This window comes from Myxine glutinosa, chromosome 7 (genome assembly GCF_964187855.1).
Source record: "Myxine glutinosa chromosome 7, kmMyxGlut1.1, whole genome shotgun sequence".
Taxonomy (NCBI): domain Eukaryota; kingdom Metazoa; phylum Chordata; class Myxini; order Myxiniformes; family Myxinidae; genus Myxine; species Myxine glutinosa.
The window spans coordinates 103,178,959-103,201,671 of record NC_136267.1 but is presented as its reverse complement, the minus strand read 5'-3'; the positions used below and the strand labels follow the sequence as shown (position 1 = coordinate 103,201,671).

Here is a 22,713-nt window from a genome sequence, read left to right as displayed (position 1 = left end):
CTAGCTCGTAGGATGAATGGTCAAACGAAAACGTCGTGGTGAAGGAGACAAAGGGAGAGAAGTTGTCTCTGTAAATAACAGCCACGCCCCCACCCCTGGAGGAGTGAGGAAATGACTGCAGGGTGTATCCAGGTGGGGTGAGATCAGCAAATCTCGCTTCGTCGCCACTGGGTTGGAGCCAAGTTTCGGTCAGAAAAAGATGTCAATATCGTTATCTTGGACAAAAGAGGTAATTTCGGTTCGCTTTTCAGGACTACTTACAGACTGAGCATTGAATAAGGCGAGAGACAGGTCAGAACGGTGTTGTTTTGGTGCTGTGTATGTTCTACAGGGATAGATGAGGTTATTGAAGTTGACAGGGGACACTTTTTCACAGAAATTATTAAAATGTGGGCCGGGCCGTCGCTGGTCACGAAGAGAAATCACAATCGGTATTTTTCTCTGCTTTCTCCTCCCGCCTCGCTTTGTGCGTTTTCTCGGGAGACCAACGCTGATTTCAAGTTCTCTGAGGCCTGACACGAGTCCAGGAGTCAATCGAGTGGTGTTGTTTAAAGACAAAAGTTTTTGCCGAGTGTAGCGAATAGGCCTCGGGATAGAAGAGTTAGAGCGGATAGTCGAGCTCGGTACATGCAGCGGTGTGTGCAGAGGTGGGACGAGCGATGGGGCGAGCGGTGGGACGAGCGATGGGACGAGCGATGGGGCAAGACGGGGAAAAGAACTGTCTTGTTGAGAGGCGCACACCAGGGCTGCGTGAGGCGCAGCGAAAAAACATGGCGGGTACTCTCAGTTCGAAATTGTCAACCTGGTGGCGAGTAAAATCCAAAGTACTGCAAATCTCACGGGCAGACACGCCGCCATAAGCCAGGAAACGAAACAGGGATCAATCACAATCATTCACACATAGCACAACACGACAGCACACGCTAAATCCAACGGAGTCAATCAAATACACAGGACGACCGACTCAGCTCAGCCTGCTAGGCGAGTGACCTGGAAGCGGATTTAAAGTAAAGAATCACTTTAAGTTTTTAAAAACAGTCATATCCGATTTCAGATCTTCAGCAAAATCAAATCGATTCATCCTTGTCACACCCCCAACCTGTTCCACCAAGTTTTGCTTGAATCCATTCATAACCTTTTGAGATATTGTGCTGTATATTGTTTTGGCCCGATTTCTCAATGGTGAAGAATTGGCGTCAGGAAGGGCATCCGGCCATAAAAAAAAAAACATTGCCTCAAACAGGGAACCATGATTGTCATGGGGCCCGCAAGGCTAACCCCTGCTCTGTCAGGGAAAAATGGCCTTAAAACGAACATTCATTCATATTTTTCTCAATGGTGAAGAACCACTTTAAAAATTATAGTATCTGGATCTTCACCAAAATCAAATACATTCATCCTTGTCATACACCCAACCTTTCCCCCAAATTTTGTCCGAGTCTGTCCACAAATTGAGATATCCTGTTCACAGATAAACAGACAGGAGTGAAGACATAACCTCCACCCACCTTTGGTGGCAGAGGTAATAATTAAGACTTTGAGAGCAACCACACACAGCACCGAAGTTATCAACATATTATTTTCCGACCTATCAATTTTCTGACATAAAAAATGACAAAATGGGTTCATCAAAAATGTAGTGGTCTGAGAGGGTCATTAGTCAGTGTGGCAGCTACATTCAAATGTAAGGAGTGCACAGAGGGAGCTGCAGATGGAGGAAATGTTGAGTTGGATCTTGGAGATGGCGTGAAGCTGGAAGGTGTGAAAACATTTTGCTACCTAGGAGACATGCTGAATGGAGAAGGTGGATCAGACTCGGCAACGGTTGCTAGAGTGAGATGTGGATGGAAGAGGTTTCGGGAACGGATTGGCGTGCTGACGAGGAGGGAGTGTCGTTGAAGCTGAAGGGAAAGGTGTATGCTGCATGTGTGAGAAGTGTTATTATTTATGGGAGCGAGACATGGGTAATGAATGTAGAGCAGCAACGAAGGCTGGAAAGGGTGGAAATGTGAATGGTTCCGTGGATGTGCGGAGTATTGTTGAGAGAGAGGAAGACAAATTATGAATTGCGAAAGATGATGGGAATAGAGCCTGTGATGGATGCTGTGAAGAGAAACAGGTTGAGATGGTTTGGTCATGTGTTGAGGAAGGATGAAAGTGACTGGTTGAGAAATGCGATGGAAATGAATGAAGAAGGAAGTAGAGGACGAGGAAGACCGAGAAAGACTTGGCTAAAGGTGGTGGAAGAAGAAATGCGGGCAAGGGGGTTAACAAGGGGAGGTGCAGAAAATAGGGCAAAATAGACCTGGCGTGTATGTAACAAGCTTATTATCCTCTTTCTGGAACTGAGTATTACAAATCAACAAATCAGCCCATCAGCAAACTCCAAAATCCTTTCACCTTCTCCAATTCTCACACCATATCCGTAACCCCCATGAACTCCCTCAAAACCATCCATACTCCTTCCCACATGTCCATTTAGGTCTCCTCCTACCACAACAACTTCCTTATTTTTCACGTTTTCCATCAGCTTCTCTATCGCACACCAGAACTTGTCCTTCTCTTCATCGCTCTGACCAACCTGCGGAGCATATCCCGAGATGACGTTCACCAAGAGCTTTCCAATCATCATTTTCACCATCATCAACCTATCACTCACTCTAGTCACACTCACCACACTGTCTACAAACTCCTCAGAAAACAGGACACCAACACCATTCACGCCTTCTGGGCACCCTTGCCACACAAACTTGTATTTCTGTCCCTGCCTACCCTTCACCATTCTCACACCACTTCCGTTCCATCTCGTCTCTTGCACACAACATATGTCCACTCTTCTGACCAATACTTCCACCACCTCTCCTGATCTCCCTGTCATTGTCCCTACATTCCATGTCCCAAACCTCAGAAACCGATCTCCACTTCGGGCATCAGACGTTTCATCGTCATAAATGGAGGTGTTTCCACCCTTGCTTCGATCGGGTTCCCCACCTTGAGTTTTGACGAGAGGGAGTGGGGTCCCCCACGGGGTACTTCGGGCTGTACCCTGCCCATATGCAGTTGTAATTGTCATGGTTCTCATTTTGAGGTAATGTTTTTATGGCCGGATGCCCTTCCTGACGCCAACCCTTTTAGTCGCCTCTTACGACACGCAGGGATACGGTGTACCTATTCTAAAATGGGGTACACACCAGGGATTATATATATATATATATATATACAGACTTGGCATTTAATATGGAATATATTTTTTTTCATGACTTGGGATTACTTTCTTAATTCAGTATATCAATCTGGTGAGTTTCTTTTACACTTTGGTGATTTATTTGTTAAAAGAACCATGTCCCTGATTGTCTGTCGCAGCAAGAAGTCAACAACAGGATTATATCACAGGTGGCGTGGCAAAATGTACGGACAGGTGCATTTGATTGGCTACACAGTTGGGTATACAAGGGTTGTTGCGTTCTGTGTTAGTGGAAAACAACTGCTGCACGTCTCCAAAAGTTATTGCCGCTTCCTCTGGAGATGGTCCATCAACTCGACAATGCTGTTTGTCATGGAGTGGTGGCTTTACGAAATTACGGCATGAATCAGCGTGCTATTGCTCGGCAGTATGGCATCACTCAAGGTCAGGTGTCAAAGATCCTGAAACGAAATGCTCAGAGGGGTGTCCCTACTCCAATACCGAGGCCAGGATGCCCCGCAGAACCACAAGGAGGGATGATCGCCAGCTGCACCGGTTAGTCCGCAATGGCCGTACCAAGTCAGCTAATCGGCTTAGGGCTGAGTGGCAGCAACTGACAAATGTGCCTGTATCCAGAAGGCTAGTCAACCAATGACGGGTTCAAGCAGGCTATCGTGCGAGGTGTCCCCTGAGAAAGCCACGCCTGACCAGAGAACACCGCCAGCGCCGATTGCAGTGGGCCAGAGAGCACCGTCAATGGCAGCCAGGACACTGGAATCACGTGATCTTCAGTGACGAGTCTAGATTTCTGGTCTATCGTCAAGATGGCCGCGTCCGAGTGCGCAGACAAGTGCATGAAGCCGCCAACAAAGATTGTATAGTGCCAAGAGTCCAAGCTGGAGGTGATGGGGTGACCGTTTGGGCTGCTTTTCATGCAGGGGGCAAAACTGACCTGGTTGTTCTGAATGGAAACCTGAACCAGTTCAAGTACAGGGCCATTCTGGAAGAAACATTGCTTCCATTTGCTTGTTCAGCCTTTCGAGGAAACTTTGTCTTCCAAGATGACAATGCACGGCCTCATCGTGCTCGCATGATCCAACACTTTCTTGCTGACCGTGGTGTAGAGCATATGGAGTGGCCTGCCATGTCCCCGGATATGAATCCGCAAGAGAACATGTGAGCAGAATTAACGCGTCAAATCGACCACTTGGACCAGCAGCCGACCTCTGTGCGTGAATTGCAGCAGGCTATTGTCACTGCATGGCAAGCGATTCCTGTCCAAACCTTGGCAAATCTTGTGAACAGCATGCCTCAACGTGTACGTGCTCTCCTGAATGCTTGTGGGGGTTTACACGAAGTACTGAACTGTAATTTTACTGTCCGTAATCCCAGTCGTAATTTCACTTTTGTTTTTGTTAAAAAAAATTTTGGCTAATGTGCAAAATAAAGAGATACTTCAGGAAAACATACAGAAGTTTAACGCACTACAGTACGCGAATTGAGTTCGATATCAGTTTACATCACTTTCAAGGATCAATTTATTTGTTTCAAAATGTCAAATGTGTTTTTTTTTTTTTTAAAGGTCACATTAACAAAATCTAGAATAATTTCAACATAATTCCAATGAACTTTTGGTTCTAAGACATCTTGAAAAGTAAGTTCACCCCCTCAAAAAAAATATTCCATATTAAATGCCAAGTCTGTGTATATGTATATATATATATATATATATATATATATATATATATATATATATATGTGTGTGTGTGTGTGTGTGTGTGTGTGTGTGTGTGTGTGTGTGTGTGTGTGTGTGTGTGTGTGTGTGCGTGCGTGTGTTTGTCATCACAACAAATCGCGTGGTCCTTCCGCATCGCCTTGACTAGCGCACAACGAACATGTGACACGATAAATGGGACAAGACTTGGGTGCCTCTAAAACTCTGCACGACAAAGGAACTTCAAATGTCCAACTGTCGCACCGCAAAGCCTGATTGTTCGAACTTGTGTTTGTACCCTGGCCTTGCCTAACATGTGACCTATCCCTCACGCAAAGGAATCCAATGCTATGACGTCATTTCCCTTCGAACTTAGCGCACACGACCTCACCTCACCAGGCACGTATACTCAGCACACATCTCTAGTGCGCGCAACGAACCTCCCAGCACAGAGCATTCACAGATCTAGACCCCAAGCTCCGCGTGTGTTACCATTTTAACCTCCTTCACGCTCTGTGCCAAACACCCTGGTACACGTGCGCCACGAACCCTGGTGTGTGACCTGCATCTATCTTTGGGCACGATACAGAGTCACATTTCCCAATGACTACCCGGGGAAATAAAACGACCTCATTGCTCCTCAATTGATTCCCCGACCTTACATCCCAAGCCCCCGGCAGTCAAGTTTATTCGCAGTTCACAATTCTGATTTCATTTGCCTATGTAATAATAGCCTGCTCGTGTACAATGTGAGCTACACTCCTCATGAACGCTGCCTTCAGGGTAGCTCATCAAATATAATACCCTCAAAACCATAATCACTTTCATCAAGTATAACACGTTCTTCTCCACCCGTGCCTGCTCTGCCATCAACACCACGTGACCACTTGTTATGTTTACCATTCACTTCAATGAGTTCCCGTGCCCCAGGCACACAACCTGCTCAATGAATCGAATCTATCACAGCAGCCTATGTACGTGATATACATGCTCTACTGTTACTGATTCGTCACTTCCGTTGTTGTGGTTCTCATCCACTGTAAACATTTTTGGTTCCATGTACTATTATTGTTATCGTTTAAGTGAAATAGAGATTAGTTTTCAAAAGGTAAAAAAAGTTAGTGTTTTAAAAAGAAACCGGAAACTGGATCGGGAACCGGACAAAGAGGAAGAAAAAGAAGAGGAGGAAGAAGAGGCGGAGCGAGTGAGGTTGGAGAAGGAGCCGAGCTGCGTTGAGGTTTTGAGCAAACGCTGGCGAACGAGGGTCACGAGCGAACTTTGGGGTTTCCTGGGAAAGGGATTCCTGCGACAGAGTTGTTATCGCTGTGACAGATAAACCTGCGTGACAGGTTTTGCGGTTGATTCTGAAGAGAATCATTGAAGTGCCGTTACGTCTCGAGAACGGACCGTTGGCCATTTTACCTCACACCCGATTTCGGATCGCTCTCGGCTCTTCACCTCGCTTCAACCACTCCACCGCATCCAGATGTTAACCTGGTGTGTGTGTGTGTAACGTGGATTTTGAGTGGGAATTTGCGGTTCGCCGTCTGTGAGCCGTTGAACGTCCATACCCGAAGGTTAATTTGCGGTTCGCCGTTTGTGAGCCGTTGAACGTCCATACCCGAAGGTGTGATTTCCCAGTCGCTTCTTGAGGACACTTTTGCCTATCTTTGGCAGTGTAACTGTCAACCCAACGGGATTCTGGTCTCGATACAACATCGTTCTGACGATCACTGGAGTGGATCGACTTTGGCTTGAAGCCGGAACCAACTTTGGCTTGAAGCCGGGACAAAGACATTGGGAATGTTATTTTCGCTCACTTGGAGCACAGTGAGTTATATTGTACGAAACTGATGGTACCATCATAGGAATGATATATTGGTTGTACAATTGATTAATATTGTTATTGTACTGTTATTCTTGTGTGACCTTAATACAATACTTGTTTGTTGGTAACAATTGGTGTGGTTTCACCATTGATCTTTGACACACAGAATAACACATCTTTCTGCCGTGACTCCTCTCGAGGCTCGGAGGTACACCGTGACCGGGGTTTGGGGAGGAGCACGTAACACTACATATAGGCCCACCATAGCCTGTCCACTATGTTATGAAATATGCCATTCCTTCATTCGACGATTTTTCATTAGTGAAAAATCACTAAGACCAAACCACTCTCAAATCCAGAACCCCAGACCAAAATCGAATCAATTCACCCTTGCTGCATATCCAATCCGTCCACCACACCTCATTTTATATTCAACCCACCCAATATGGGTTCACCCGAATTTCCACAAATCGGGGTGGCCAGAACCCGATATTCGGAGATCCGAGCACATATATCTACTAAGGCTCCTGGCATTTGACACAACTCCCTCTCTCTCTCTGCGCAAGACATTCTGGGGTTCATAAAACCTTTCCGTTATCAATGCCATTACTTGTCCAGAGATTACAAAGTAAATGTTATGCTACTAGCACAGGCACCCACTTGCCTGCCATTTTCAAACAGTGCAACAATGCCATACTTCAACAATCCCACGAAGCACCAATCAGCTTCTCAACCACAATCTTTTCACAACTCATCAAATATTCATGAACCAACACTCATTCATAGAATATTTGACCATTGAAGCTCCACAATTCATAGACACAAGTCGAAAGTAAACGTCGCGTTTCCAATCAACAGACAACATCAAACCAACCTTTATCTCCCAACCATGAACAGCAATAGGTATATAACAATTCATATACAAACTATTTCTACAACATCTTTACCAAGACATCCAACATGAACTTTTACAAATTTTACAAATGCTTAAACCGAAATCCACATCACAGTTAAAGTCTAATCAAAATATAATCGATTTTAACAACACCAACCACTAAACACCGACCAATCACTACACAAGACAGAGCTCAAATCATCGTGGAAGAAATCAATCCCTCTGGTTGGTTGCATCCCCATACAAGCCTTATCTTTGTACCTATGTGGCTCGTGTGTGTGGCTGACCATGCATGGTATGTGTGTGATTCTTTATTTGATCATCATTTGACTGACCATCCATCATTGCAAAAATAGCAGTCTGTAACCATTTTTCCCATTACCATTCCTTTTATCCATCGGTTTCAAGACCTTTCCATCATCCATCTTAAAACAAACATTTGCCACAGCAAAACTTTCCATCCTACTTGACTTTCACTTCCTATCTAAGCACTTACTCTTCCCATTTCATCTCCTCATGCATATGTAATATGAAGATGGTTAAAAGTTTAACTGCGACTGCAAGAATTAACTGCAAGACTGCAAGAATCTGCAAGAATAAGCCTGGTGTTGGCTTAGCGGTTAGGGTGCCGGCTTGGGATCTGAGGACCCTGGGTTCAAATCCCGGTCAATCACTGAATTAACACCAGGGGGGTTGATTCAGCCTGTCATCCTTCTGAGGTCGGCAAATTGAGTACCAGTTCACTGGTAATTCCCTGTGTGTTGCAATAAGTGACTGACAGGGTTGGCGGCAGGAAGGACATCTGACCATAAAACATCCATCTTAAAACAAACATTTGCCACAGCAAAATTTTTCATCCTACTTGAATTTCACTTCCCATCTAGGCACTTACTCTTCCCATTTTTCAGCGAACTTGGTCCCCCTTTTGAAGCAATATTTTATGGCCGGATGCCCTTCCTGCTGCCAACCCTGTTAGTCACCTCTTGCAATACACAGGTAATTACCAGTGAACTGGTACTCAATTTGCCGACCTCGGAAGGATGACAGGCTGAGTCAACCCCCGTGGTGTTAATTCAGCGATCAACCGGGATTCAAACCCAGGATCCTAGGATCCCAAGCCAGCACCCGAACCGCGAAGCCAACACCAATGTTCACGAGTGCTGTCCAACCACTGATCAGCACGGGGACTTTGACCTGCTCCATTACTGGCCTGGGTCAGTTCGTCCCTCCTTAGGAGACCTGGAGAGCACGAGACTACCCCCAACTCCCCATGTCGATGCCGAGCTTGGTGTGGACGCCCGATTGACACAGAGCAGGTGGACCCATCCTCATACGATCCCTCAACGCAAGCCTCCGAGAAGCAGGATTACAGACCCACGCCACTGCGTCCGGCCAGGTTTAACTGCAAGAATCATTGGAATCTCCCGTGATGAAGCCGATTGTGAGGGCCTTTCACTCACTCACCGCAGGCAGGTTGGTGGTCTTTCTGTCTTCTACCGACTCCTATCTGGCCTAGCCCCCCAGCCCTGTCTGTGCTCTGTCTCCCAAGTACTCCTACAGGTCGCACAAGATCTGCCTGCAACCCTCTTCTGGTAAAACTGCCAAAATCAAGACTCTCTGTTCACCTTCACTCTTTCATTCCTCTTTTCTCCCACCTCTGGAACAAACTCCCTCGCTCTCTTCAATCCCACTCATCCCTCCAGGTCTTTAAAACAGCTGTTCAACACCATCTCTTATATTCCCCCATCCAAAACCTTGATCTTTTCTACCCCTGTTAATTCACCCCAGATCCACTTTTCTGAAATACCGACTTCTTTCCTGGAAGTCCTAGCAGTGTCCATGTGTTTTTTTTTTTAACCTCTCCCACCCCCCATCCCCCTTCCCACGACTCCTCGCCCTAAGCCCTCTACCTCCCACAGATCTCCCAATGTCCCTGCTCTCAAATGTTGCACTTGTGTGCTTCCCACTACCTCCCCATCTTGTCTCCCACTCCCTTCATTGCATGTTTTATGTGTCTGTACATGTTTTCATGTTCAATGTTTTAGCTCTTACACGAGTCTCGAAAAAAAAAAGAGACTTTTATGGGCTTATAAATTCGTGCAGCAGCACTATTAATCTTCTGGTGGTCAAATACCTTCTAAATAAGGTACTATTGCCTGACCCTCCTCTGGCACAAATTGAAACTCGAACCTTTAGCTCAGACACAGTTTTGTCTGCCAGGCTGCAAAAATTAAAGTTTTATCAACGGCATTTCTTTGCTACTCACACCAGCCAGTATTGAAGGGACAAACATAAACAAAAAGATCCTGATAGCTAGGTACACGATACAAAGCGTGTACACGGTACAAAGATCCCGATAGCTAGGTACAATCAAGGTACACGGTACAAAGCAAATGAACACTTCTAGGAACCCCAGGAAAGAAGCTGGGGATTCAGAGGCAGATTTGTGGTGTTTTAACGGGGGTAGAAGAGATCAAGGTTTTGGATGGGGGAAGATAAGAGATGGTGGTAAACAGCTGTTTTTTAGACCTGGAGGGAGGAGAGGGGTTGAAGAGAGTGAGGGAGTTTGATCCAGAGGCGGGAGAAAAGAGGAATGAAAGAGTGAAGGTGATCAGTCTTGATTTTGGCAGTTTAACTCTAAGAGGGTTGCTGGCAGATCTTGTGCAACCTACAGGAATATTGGGGACAGAGCACAGAGAGAGCAGGGGTAGCAACGCTGGAGAGGAGTCGGTAGAAGACAGAAAGACCACCTACCTGCCTGCGGTGAGAGAGAGAAAGGCCCTCAGAATTAGCTTCATCGCGGGAGATTCCAATCAATCTGAATGCTTTGGTTTCAACCGCGTGAAACTGAGCTAGTTGTGAGGCAGGAGCACCAGCCCAGAGGGGAGAACAGTATTCCATTGAGCGTTGCGGACGAAAGCCTTGTATGTGGTGAGGAGCTCAGGTGTGCCAAGGAAGGACTTCGCACGACGGAGGATGCCCACGACGGAGGATGACTGGCTTTGGAGGCCAGCTTGGAAATGTGGTTTCCCAGGAAAGATAATGGCAGATAGTGAGACCCAAAAGCTTGATTGACAGAACTTCTTCAAGAGGATTGTTGAGAAAGTATATGGGAGGGTTGTCCAGTCGGTCTTTTCGGAGAGACATAGTAAGAGCATGAGATTTGTCAGGATTGAAAGACATGTTCCACTTGTTTGACCGGTCTGTGATTTTGTCCAGGTCTGCAGAGAGTGAGGAGGCTGCAGACAGCCGATCTGATGGCTGTGATATGGAGCGGCAGAGAGTGGAGTCATCAGCAAAGAGATAGAGAGGATTTTCCAGAGAGTCGGAGAGATCATTGATGAAGACCAGAAAAAGCACAGGGCCCAGAACATTGCCTTGAGGAACTCCAGCCTGAACAGGAAGGGGAGAAGAGAGAATTCCATTCAAGGCCACATGTTGACAGTGACCAGAAAGGAAGTCCGCAAGCCATGCATGGAGGTTTCCATGGATACCATACGAGGAGAGTTTGGTGAGCAGGGCGGGGTGCCAGACCGTATCGAAGGCACGAGATATGTCAAGCGAGACAGCTCTGATATCCTGTTTGGCATTGAGGACCTCCATCCATGGTTGAGACAGCAGAAGCAGCATGTCCAGAGTAGAATGACCTGGTCTGAATCCAAGTTGATGATCCGAGATCAAGCCATTGGAGAAGAGGAAGGAGTTGATATCAGAAGTGATGATGGATTCTTGCTGATTATTGCAGGTCTGTAGTTGCAAAGATCTGTTTTTTCACCTTTCTTCTGCAAAGCGGTAATGTTGGTTGATTTCCAAGCAGATGGCAGATGATCTTGACCAAAAGAGAGGGTGAAGAGAACTGAGAGAGGGTGTGAAAGAGCGGCAGAGCAGGATTTTAGGACCTGTGGGCTGATGCCATCTGGTCTAGTTGCAGAATCAGAATAGTGGTTTGACAGAAACTTCTCCACCTTCTCAGGAGAGGACACAGAGTCCAGGAGCAGCTGGGTCTGACTGAGTAAGGTGGGTAGAGAGAGAGATGGGTTTGGGACACAACATTTTGAGGCAAAGTTGAGTTGAGGCATTTGGCTTTTTCACGTGCGGCGTCAGCTGCGTAGCCATTTGAGGTGAGGGAGGGGATGGAGGGGGAACAAACACCAGAAACAGATTTGACCAGATGCCCTAGGATTTGGATGAAGGAGACAGGTTTGAGAGTTCAGCCTTGAGAGTAGAGAGATAGTGCTTCCTGGCACTCCTGAGGGTAGACACACACTTGTTCCGAGCTTTGTGAAAGGAACTGAGATTGCCTTCAGTTGGATTAGCCTTCCAAGAGGCAAAGGCAAGTTGTTTCAGGGCAACTGCCTCACCACAAGATTCAGTGTAGCATGGACGGGAGGAAGGGTATGACAACTGAATATTGGATGGGATAAATCTGTGCATGAGAGAGAGCAGTTTATTTACTTCAGAAGAATTCCCAGGAAGAGTTGATGTCAGAGGCAGTCGAGATGGCAGACCAGTCCAGATGATTGATAGCTGCTTGAAGACCATGCCAGTCGGCCTGAGTGAAATGCCAGACTCGCCGACGCTGAGGAGGCTCTCTGAGAATGGCCAGAGAGATATCCACTTTAACAAGCAAATGATCAGAAGAACCGATTGGAGCAGAAGAAGAGCAGCCGACATTTGCAGGGAAGTTTGTCAAAACCAAGTCTGTGTTACGTGGTCCCCTCGGTGACTACCTGGTCTCGGTGACCCCCGGACCGTGAGAGGACCTTCGCCAGCAAGTAGTATTATATATATGAGCTTTCGTAACGCAATCAATAGGAATTCCAATCAAAAGGAAACCCCACACCAAGGATCCGGAATAATCAATGATATATTCCCCGAGCAATCAACCATCAACAATCAGCAATCAATATCACAAAGATGTAAACTCATCTACACTAACTCTAAGATGGCCATCTTATACATTCCTCACGTGAGCCCCACTCCTGACTCCCTCCGTGGTCAATGTCTCTCACAATGTCGCTCTTCTCCGCACACGGGCGGTTGAACGAACCCCGGGCGGACGTGCTCCAAACGTGCCGTCTCGTACCGGGGACAGCTGCTGCAGCGCACACCTCCTTGCCAAGCAACGGGGCAAAACCCAGCGCGGCTTCCAACGCGCGCGAGGCCCCAAAGTGCGCCCCGTACGCGTCCTTGTAGACGGGGCAAAACCAAGCGCGGTTTGCAACGCGCGCGAGGCCCAACGTGCGACCCGTACGCGTCCTTGTAGACGGGGCAAAACCAAGCGCGGTTTGCAACGCGCGCGAGGCCCAACGTGCGACCCGTACGCGTCCTTGTAGACGGGGCAAAACCAAGCGCGGTTTGCAACGCGCGCGAGGCCCAACGTGCGACCCGTACGCGTCCTTGTAGACGGGGCAAACTGTGCCGGACGCTTGGTTCCGTGCACGAACTCACGGTGACTTGACGTGTCAAAAGGTAGTTACACGTCCAGGTAACTCCTCTCGCCAGACGGGTTTCGGAACGCCGCTTTGTCCACGCAGCGCAAGGTCGCTTCCACCTTTTTTCGGAGCGGGGTGAGGAAGACGAAACCTCCTCCTTTTACCTCGTGTCTTTTTCTCTTCCCTTTTCGGTCACTTCCGTTTCCGGCCACTTCCGTTTCCGGCCACTCTTTCAGAAGGGCTCCTGACCCTCCAACCACAACAACTATACAACAACTTAATATACTACACACGGATAAGCAAAGACCTGAATGGTAATTCACATACATTCACATAAATATGTAACACTCCCCCCCTTCAAGAAAGAAAGTTTGAACCCAGCGAAAACTTTCTTTGCCGGCCAATTTGGAGAAACAACCCAGCTAACTCAACCCCCCCCCCCCCCCCCCCCAGATTAACTCAATCTGGACAAAGCGTCCGCCACGACATTGTCCCGGCCCCGTACATGTTCAATTTCCAAGTTGAACCCCTGCAAAGCCAAACTCCATCTCATCAACCTCTGATTTTTATTTTTCATTCTTTGAATGAAGGTTAAGGGGTTGTGATCCGTAAAGACCTTTATGGGAAAGGACGTGCTTCCTAAATACACCTCATAATGTTGAAGCCCTAGCAGGAGAGCCAGGGTCTCTTTCTCTACGGTGGCATAATTTGCCTGATGTTTATTGAACTTTTTGGAGTAGTAGCACACGGGGTGGTCCACCCCATCCTCATCTTCCTGTAACAAGACCGCTCCAGCCCCCACATCGCTTGCATCTACGGCCAACTTGAAAGGTGCCTGAAAGTCCGGAGCGGTTAGGACCGGAGAGCTCATTAGTATCGCTTTGACATGGGCAAAGGCCGCCTGACATTTGCCATCCCAAACGAATGGGGTCTCCTTTCTCAACAAACTCGTTAAAGGGGCTACCACATCCGAAAAATTCTTACAGAACCGCCGGTACCACCCCGCCATACCTAAGAATCTCATCAGCTCTTTCTTTCCCTTTGGGACTTGGAAGCGATCGATAGCCTCTACCTTGGCGGTCACTGGTTGTACTTGACCCTGCCCTACTACATGGCCGAGGAACACTACCTGTGCTCTTACAAATTCACTCTTGGCTAAGTTGATGGTCAGACCTGCCTCGGACATCGTCTGAAAAAATGCGTGGATTTGCTTAATGTGGTCTTCCATGGTCATGGTGTGGATGATTACATCATCCAGATATGCCTCCACCCCCTCCAAGTCTGCAATGAGCCTATTAATCAGTCGTTGAAATGTAGCCGGCCCGTTCTTCAACCCAAAAGGGAGGACCTTGTACTGATATAACCCATTCGGAGTGACCAAAGCTGAGATTTCTTTGGCTCTATCGGTAAGAGGGATCTGCCAATACCCTTTCAGCAAGTCAAATTTGGTAACAAATTTAGCTGGGCCTATTCGATCAATACAGTCGTCAATCCTCGGGAGCGGATAGGAGTCGGTCTTGGTCACTGCATTCACCCGTTTTAAATCTGTACAACACCGGAAGCTGCCATCGGGTTTCGGCACCAACACACATGGGGAGCTCCATTCACTGTTGCTTGGTTCGATTATGTCATTGTCCAACATATATTGCATCTCCTTCCGAAGGTACTCCATCTTCACCGGGTTCATCCGATAGGGGTGTTGTTTCACTGGAGTGGCCTCCCCCACCTCGATATCATGATATACTAAGTCCGTACGACCAGGTACATCTGTGAACAAATGTTTAAATTCGAACATTAGGCTGGACAGTTGTCCTTGCTGTTCCCTTGTTAAATGACCTAACTTCTCATCCAAATGACTCAACACTTCGGTGTTCGTCAATTTGGGGCAGGCCTGGTCATCCAAGTTATCAAACTTCACACCGGCGTTTCCGTCCATTGTCACCGGTACGACCGGTGAGACAGGAACTACGTCTTCCACCGGTTTCCTCTCATGATATTTCTTCAGTCGGTTGACATGACACAACTGTCGCTTTTTTCGTCGGTCGGGAGTGGTCACCACGTAGTCGGTCTCATTCACCCTCTCCTCCACTGCATAAGGACCGAAATATCTAGCCTGGAGGGGCTGACCTGGAACGGGCAGCAATACTAACACCCGGTCCTGAGGACTGAAATTCCTTATCTGCGAGGTCTTGTCATGTCTCTCCTTCATTTTCCCCTGGGCCCTTCTCAAGTTCCGTCGTGCCACCTCACACGCCTTTGCCAATCGGTTTTTTACTGTGGACACATACTCCACCATCGGTGTCCGGGACTCCTGTAGTAACCACTGTTCTTTCACCAATTTCAACGGTCCCCGCACTGCGTGTCCAAACACCAGTTCAAACGGACTGAATCCCAAGGAATCCTGCACGGACTCCCTCGCCGCAAACAACAATAGGGGTATCCCTTCATCCCAATCCTTGGCACATTCCAAACAATACGTTCGGATCATATTCTTTAAAGTCTGGTGAAACCTTTCCAGGGCCCCTTGGCTCTCGGGATGGTAGGCGCTGGATCTTACTTGTTCCACCCCCAACAGGTGTACCACTTGCTGGAACAGTGTGGACATGAAATTGGACCCCTGATCCGATTGGATGATCTTAGGTAGACCAACCCAAGTGAAAAATTTAATCAAGGCCTTTGCAATAACTGCCGCCGTTATTTTCCTCAGAGGCACTGCCTCGGGGAACCTGGTGGACGCGCACATGATGGTCAGTAAGTATTGATGTCCAGCTTTGGTTTTGGGTAAAGGGCCCACACAGTCCACAATGACTCGGCTGAATGGCTCTTCAAAAGCTGGAATTGGCTTTAACGGGGCGGGTGGGATTTTTTGATTCGGCTTTCCCACCAGCTGACAAGAATGGCAGGACTTGCAGAACTCCGCCACATCCCGTCGCAGTCCCGGCCAGAAAAAATGTACCAATATCCTGTCACAGGTCTTGTTCACTCCCAGGTGCCCCGCCCAAGGGGTCTCATGTGCCAAACTCAAGATCTCCTTCCGGTACAGCGGTGGCACCACAATCTGATAGTGAACTTTCCACTCATTGTCTGCGGGCACCTCCGGGGGCCTCCATTTCCTCATTAGGGTTTCCCCCTTCATGAAATACCCCACAGGTATCTTCGTAGCCTCTTCTTCCGTAACGGCTTTCTCAATTAACCTCTGGATCTCCGAGTCTTCGTGTTGTTCTTCCACTAGCCTCCTTCGGACCAGCGTGGTTTGCTCCACTTCGTTCTCCTCGGTCCCCGACGGACACTCCACGTCCCTTTGCGTTCCAGACGCTACCATTTCTCGAGACTCCTGGGAATCCCTCCCCTGGTTATTTCCTTTTTCCGAGTTGTTTTCCCGTACCTCTAAGGGTTCCAACTCCCCCTCTCTTTCTTCCTCCTTCTCTTCCGCGTGCTTTCTACCCATAGCCCGAGTCACTGCACAGGATGGAAAGATACCCAGAATCTCCATCTCTAACCGAGTGGTGTTATTTTCCTTACTGGGCTTGTCCACCATTATTGGATTACCCGAAACTCGCCCCCCGGCCAAATCATTCCCGATAATAAAAGAGATTCCCTCCACAGGAAGGGTGGCTTGTAAGCCTACGGTGACCGGCCCGGATACCAACTCAGAACTCAACTGGATGACATGAAGCGGAGCTTTAACATAGCCCCCGACCCCCTGTAAAAGCACACTAACCCCAGTTGCCGTCTTCTCCGACAATGGCAAAATGCCCTCCAGCATCAACGATTGGTGGGCTCCTGTGTCCCTCAATACCCTAATTGGCTTCTGGTTCCTCGGGTCGCCATCCAGCGACACGAACCCCTCTGAAATGAAATGTTTGTAGCCCTCCTGAACAAGGTTCTCCCGGGACGCCGTACCTTTGACAGGGGAATCTTCCCCCAGCTCTGCTCTCCAAGAATGATTTCTCACACTTGCCAGTGCATTCGGAGTCGCACTAGACTGATTCCGTTCCGGGTTCTCCCTTTTCCGGAGGTAACATTGGGACATCAAGTGTCCAGTTTTATGGCAAAAAGCACAAGTAGGCCCGGGGGAGAACCTCGGGGTCGGCCTTGAGCCCCCCGAAAAATAAGTTTGTCTTGGGCCCGTAGCCCTCGGATTTCTAACCGTTGGGGTATCATAGTTGTCCCCATAATCATCTCGAGGCCGCCGCCATGTAAGGTCGTTCTCCGCACCGGGTGTTCCATAACTCCCCTGCTGAAGTCTAGGCGAGGAGTTAGGTTTGTGGACCCCTATTCGGTGGGTTAAGGCATAATCATCTGCCATGGTGGCTGCGTCCCACAACTTTGGTACCTTCTTTTCCTGCAGGTACACTTTGATGTCGTCGTGGACACACTGCTGGAATTCCTCCACCAGGATCAAGTCCCGCAATGTCTCGAAGTCTTTCCCGACTCCTTTTGACTCACACCACCGATCAAACATGTTTTCTTTCACTCTGGCAAACTCCACATGGGTCTCACTCTCCCTCTTCCTGGCATTCCTGAATTTTTGCCTGTAAGCTTCCGGAACCAACTCGTAGGCCTTGAGGATGTGCTTCTTCAGTACCTCATAATCTGCACATTGGTCCATTGGTAGCGCCGAATAAATTTCCTGAGCTTTCCCCACCAGCACACTTTGCACGAGTATGGTCCAGGCCTCCTCCGGCCAGTTTAATTGTCGAGCCACTTTCTCAAAGTGTGGGAAAAATTTCGCGACTTCCTTTTCACTGAACGGTGGAACCAGCCTCACATGTCTGCCCACATCCCAGGTTTTCTGGTTAGGTGTCGACCCCGTCAGCAAGGGTGGTGCCTCTCCCCGTTCTCTCATTAACTCCAGCTCCTTGAATTTGATTTCTTGCTGAAGCTCCATGTCACGTTCCTTTAATTCCCTTTCCGCTTTTCTCTCCTCTGCTTCGAGGTCCCTTGCAGCTCTCCTTTCCTCTGCTTGTTCCTTTTCTCTTCTTTCCTGGAGTTCTCGTTCCACTCTCCTTTCCTCTGCTTGTTTCTCTTCTCTCCTCGCTTCTGCTTTCCTTTCTTCTTCTTTTAACCTTTCCTGGAGTTCTCGTTCCACTCTCCTTTCCTCCGCTTGTTTCTCTTCCCTCCTCTCTTCTGCTTTCCTTTCTTCTTCTGCTCTTTCCTTTTCTGCTTTCCTTTCTTCTTCTGCTCTTTCCTTTTCTGCTTTCCTTTCTTCTTCTGCTAACCTTTCCTGGAGTTCTCGTTCCACTCTCCTTTCCTCTGCTTGTTTCTCTTCTCTCCTCTCTTCTGCTTTCCTTTCTTCTTCTGCTCTTTCCTTTTCTGCTTTCCTTTCTTCTTCTTTAATCCGTTCCTGGCTCCGTAATTGCAACTCCAGTTTCCGGAGCTCAACGTCTTCTGGTTCTTCGGGTAGCCACTCCCAGGCTAACTCGTCCCATGTTCCTAATCCCACCATAGATTGTATCACCGTGGCCTGCAACTCTGCCTTCCTCAAATTAGTTCGGACCTCCAAGTTAAAATGTTTGGCCAATTTCAAGAGGTCCGACTTTAGCAACGCTCGGAACTGTGCCTCACTCGGGGTTACCCCAAAGTTCTGTGCCACAAACGCCATGGTGCCTATCGTTAACACCTGTTAACCTTCACCCAAGACTTTACCCCAATTTCTCAAAATTTTTTTACCAATTAATAATTAATTAATAAATTTTAATTAATAAAAAAATTATTATTTTATTATTTTATACAATTTTAAATCCCGGACGTAGACCCAATTGCGAAACCGCAAATCGTAATTTGGACGAGCCCCCAATTCTGTTACGTGGTCCCCTCGGTGACTACCTGGTCTCGGCGACCCCCGGACCGTGAGAGGACCTTCACCAGCAAGTAGTATTATATATATGAGCTTTCGTAACGCAATCAATAGGAATTCCAATCAAAAGGAAACCCCACACCAAGGATCCGGAATAATCAATGATATATTCCCCGAGCAATCAACCATCAACAATCAGCAATCAATATCACAAAGATGTAGTAAACTCATCTACACTAACTCTAAGATGGCCATCTTATACATTCCTCACGTGAGCCCCACTCCTGACTCCCTCCGTGGTCAATTCCTCACGTGAGCCCCACTCCTGACTCCCTCCGTGGTCAATGTCTCTCACAATGTCGCTCTTCTCCGCACACGGGCGGTTGAACGAACCCCGGGCGGACGTGCTCCAAACGTGCCGTCTCGTACCGGGGACAGCTGCTGCAGCGCACACCTCCTTGCCAAGCAACGGGGCAAAACCCAGCGCGGCTTCCAACGCGCGCGAGGCCCCAAAGTGCGCCCCGTACGCGTCCTTGTAGACGGGGCAAAACCAAGCGCGGTTTGCAACGCGCGCGAGGCCCAACGTGCGACCCGTACGCGTCCTTGTAGACGGGGCAAAACCAAGCGCGGTTTGCAACGCGCGCGAGGCCTAACGTGCGACCCGTACGCGTCCTTGTAGACGGGGCAAAACCAAGCGCGGTTTGCAACGCGCGCGAGGCCCAACGTGCGACCCGTACGCGTCCTTGTAGACGGGGCAAACTGTGCCGGACGCTTGGTTCCGTGCACGAACTCACGGTGACTTGACGTGTCAAAAGGTAGTTACACGTCCAGGTAACTCCTCTCGCCAGACGGGTTTCGGAACGCCGCTTTGTCCACGCAGGGCAAGGTCGCTTCCACCTTTTTTCGGAGCGGGGCGAGGAAGACGAAACCTCCTCCTTTTACCTCGTGTCTTTTTCTCTTCCCTTTTCGGTCACTTCCGTTTCCGGCCACTTCCGTTTTCCGGCCACTCTTTCAGAAGGGCTCCTGACCCTCCAACCACAACAACTACACAACAACTTAATATACTACACACGGATAAGCAAAGACCTGAATGGTAATTCACATACATTCACATAAATATGTAACATCTGGAAGAGAAGATACTCCGTTGACTGGGATCCGGGTCGGGAAATTGACAGATTGTGTCAGTCCCAATGACATGCAGAAGTCCTTTGCTGAGATGCCATGGCTGGTGAGAGAGGTACCCACACCCTGCCAGCTGGCATGATGACAGTTGAAGTCACCGCATATGAGGAAAAGACAGAGTTGGGATGAGTGGATGGAAGTTGGTCCATGTTGTCAGACAGCGAAATGTAAATGGAGTCATCACTGTTTAGAGGACGGTACAGAACACATATGAACAAAAGGTGAGAGTGAAACGGAAGCTGTAGCCAGAGGTACTCCTGGTGGTGGGGTGGAGAGAGGGCAGTGCAAGGAGAGTCAGGAAGAGAGTTTTGGATAAAGATAGCAACCCCACCACCAGGACGAGGCTCAGATCTATCATACCGGAGGAGGGAGTAGCCAGGAAGAGATATTAAGGAATCAGAGCCATCTTGAAGGAGGAAAGTTTCTGTGAAGCAGATTATGTCTGGTTTGTCAGAAGCAACCTGTGTGGAGAGATCAATCAGGTTTCAGCGAAGGCCCCGGATGTTTGAGGTCCATGTCGTTGAGGGAGGGGAGCATCGGGTACAGGAGAGGGGAGGGGTGGGGTAAGATGAGGGGTGAGATGGGGAGTTCAGGAGAGCTGTTGATCGTGTGTCAGAGATTACAGAAGAGTTACAAGAAAGGGAAGGATGAGGAGGACAAAAGGTTTGATGGTGTGGGGTAAGATGAGGGGTGAGAGGGGAGTTCGGGAGAGCTATTGATAGTGTGTCAGAGATTACAGAAGAGTTACAAGAAAGGGAAGGATGAGGAGGACAAAAGGTTTGATGATGATGGGATGAGGCACAGTGAGGGGTTGCTTGAGGGTGGGCAAAGGAAAGTAGAAGGTTGGAGGAGTGGAGGTTTGAGATAGAGGGGAGACGAAGTGGGGAGGAGGCAGCTGTGGGGGGAGAATTGGAGAAAGATGGTAGGGGGGGGAGATTTGAAAGGGAGGGGTTAGGGGGAGTTTTGAAGGGGAGGGGGAGATTTGAAGGGGAGGGGCAAGGGGGGGTGTTTAGGAGGGGAGGGGTGAGGGGGGAGAATTGAAAGGGAGGAGGGAGTTTAGGAGGTGAGGTGTGAGGAGGGAGTTTAAAAAGTGGATGATTAATGAAAAACGAACATTTATAACAAATTGGGTTTATTGTGATTTTCAAGTCAGAGATCCGTTTAAAAACAATAGAGGAAGGGTGGAATGAAGGTGAATTTAGAGCATGTAGGGAGGAAGAAATGTAAGAGATTGAATATTTTTTTTGAAGTGGAATGAATTGAAGTGGAAATTGAAAAAAGCCTTTTAAATAGGAAGAAAAACAGTGTGTTGTAATATACCACTGAATAAAACACTGCAGGGGAAAGTTTAAACATATTTAAATAATATTTAAACAAAACCACGAAAAACAATCTTATATTCACAAAATACCGATGGGGAGAGGGAGCTTCGAGGGACAACCATGTGTCACGTGAACAGGGCAAAAGGTGGAAGACAAGGAGATAAAGGCGGCGGGGCGCGACAGCTTATGTGGAGAGAAGCACACGATGAGACAACAGGACACGTGGAGAAAAGGAAGTAAATGAATTTATTTATTTATTTTGGGGGGGGGGGGCAAAAAAAGAAAGAAAATCTTTGAAGCAAGCAATACAGTGAAGGAAAGAACTTAAATTCAGAAAACACCGGCGGGGGAACCCTCAGGTTACAAGGCCGTGCACGCGGAGCAAACATGAAACGATTAATTAATTACAAGTTACAGGAATTTCAAAGCAAAACTAACTAGAAACACACAATAACGCATAGACAATAAAATAACGAATGGAAATTTGACAAACACACGAATGGAAAAATACCTAAACTTTTTATGCCTGGAGAGATCTAAAGTCGCCACCTCGCTCGAGAAACCGGAAGCAGAGGTTTTTTCAAGTTTTTCAACCCTTTCCCTCATCATTACCTGCATCCCTTCATTGTTCGTCTCCATCTATTTTCTCCCTCCACACTGCTGTTGGCATTTCCCCTTCCTCCTGCTGTTCCCTTTGTTATGCTGTGTCCTGATTTGTTCTGTGTCATAGTTCTTCCACGAGCCCAGACTGTAGATTTTTTTTTACGCTTTATTCAAGCAATGCTGCCACATTCGTGGATTTGGCACTTGTGGCATTTTCCAGGAACGTATCCCCCGTGAATGTTGGGGTCTGACTGTACACTCATATTGATATGTGATCATACACATATTATACATGACATAGTAAACACACACGCACGCTAAAGAAGGTTGATACTTCGAGACCTGGGAGGGCTCTATTCCACTTCCTGAAACCCGTATATGAGGATAACAACCAATGACACACACATGCACGCACACACACACCTTTTCAGTTTTCAATCTCTTTTCTCCTGTCTTGTATTATATTTGTCTCAATTGGTGTCCATAACAATCTCTTCTTTTTCAAGGGAATGCAGTCACCTCCATCACAAGTAATGTATCTACAGACATCTGAGCGCACGTTCACGATCATGGATCAGCCATACGGCGGATGTCGTTCTCCAGTTCCTCCACACGTAATGGAGGGATCCTATGCAGAGGTAAAAAAAAAAAAAAGTTTGCTTTTCCATAACCCTGTACCTTCTTTGGGGGAACTGTCCCCTTGAGCCCATTGTCTCGTGCTCATCTCATCTTTTTCCTATGCAAGCT

General features: G+C 47.8%; 1 long non-coding RNA gene across 1 annotated transcript in view; it reads left to right on the top strand.

The window, feature by feature from the left end:
* The window catches only part of LOC144892817 (uncharacterized), a 48,232-nt gene extending 25,748 nt beyond the window's left edge, over window positions 1–22,484 (top strand). Inside the window, exon 3 of the long non-coding RNA XR_013623964.1 lies at window positions 22,473–22,484. This is a non-coding gene — a long non-coding RNA (uncharacterized LOC144892817). The remainder of the gene's footprint in view (window positions 1–22,472) is intronic.
* Window positions 22,485–22,713: the final 229 nt, after the last annotated feature.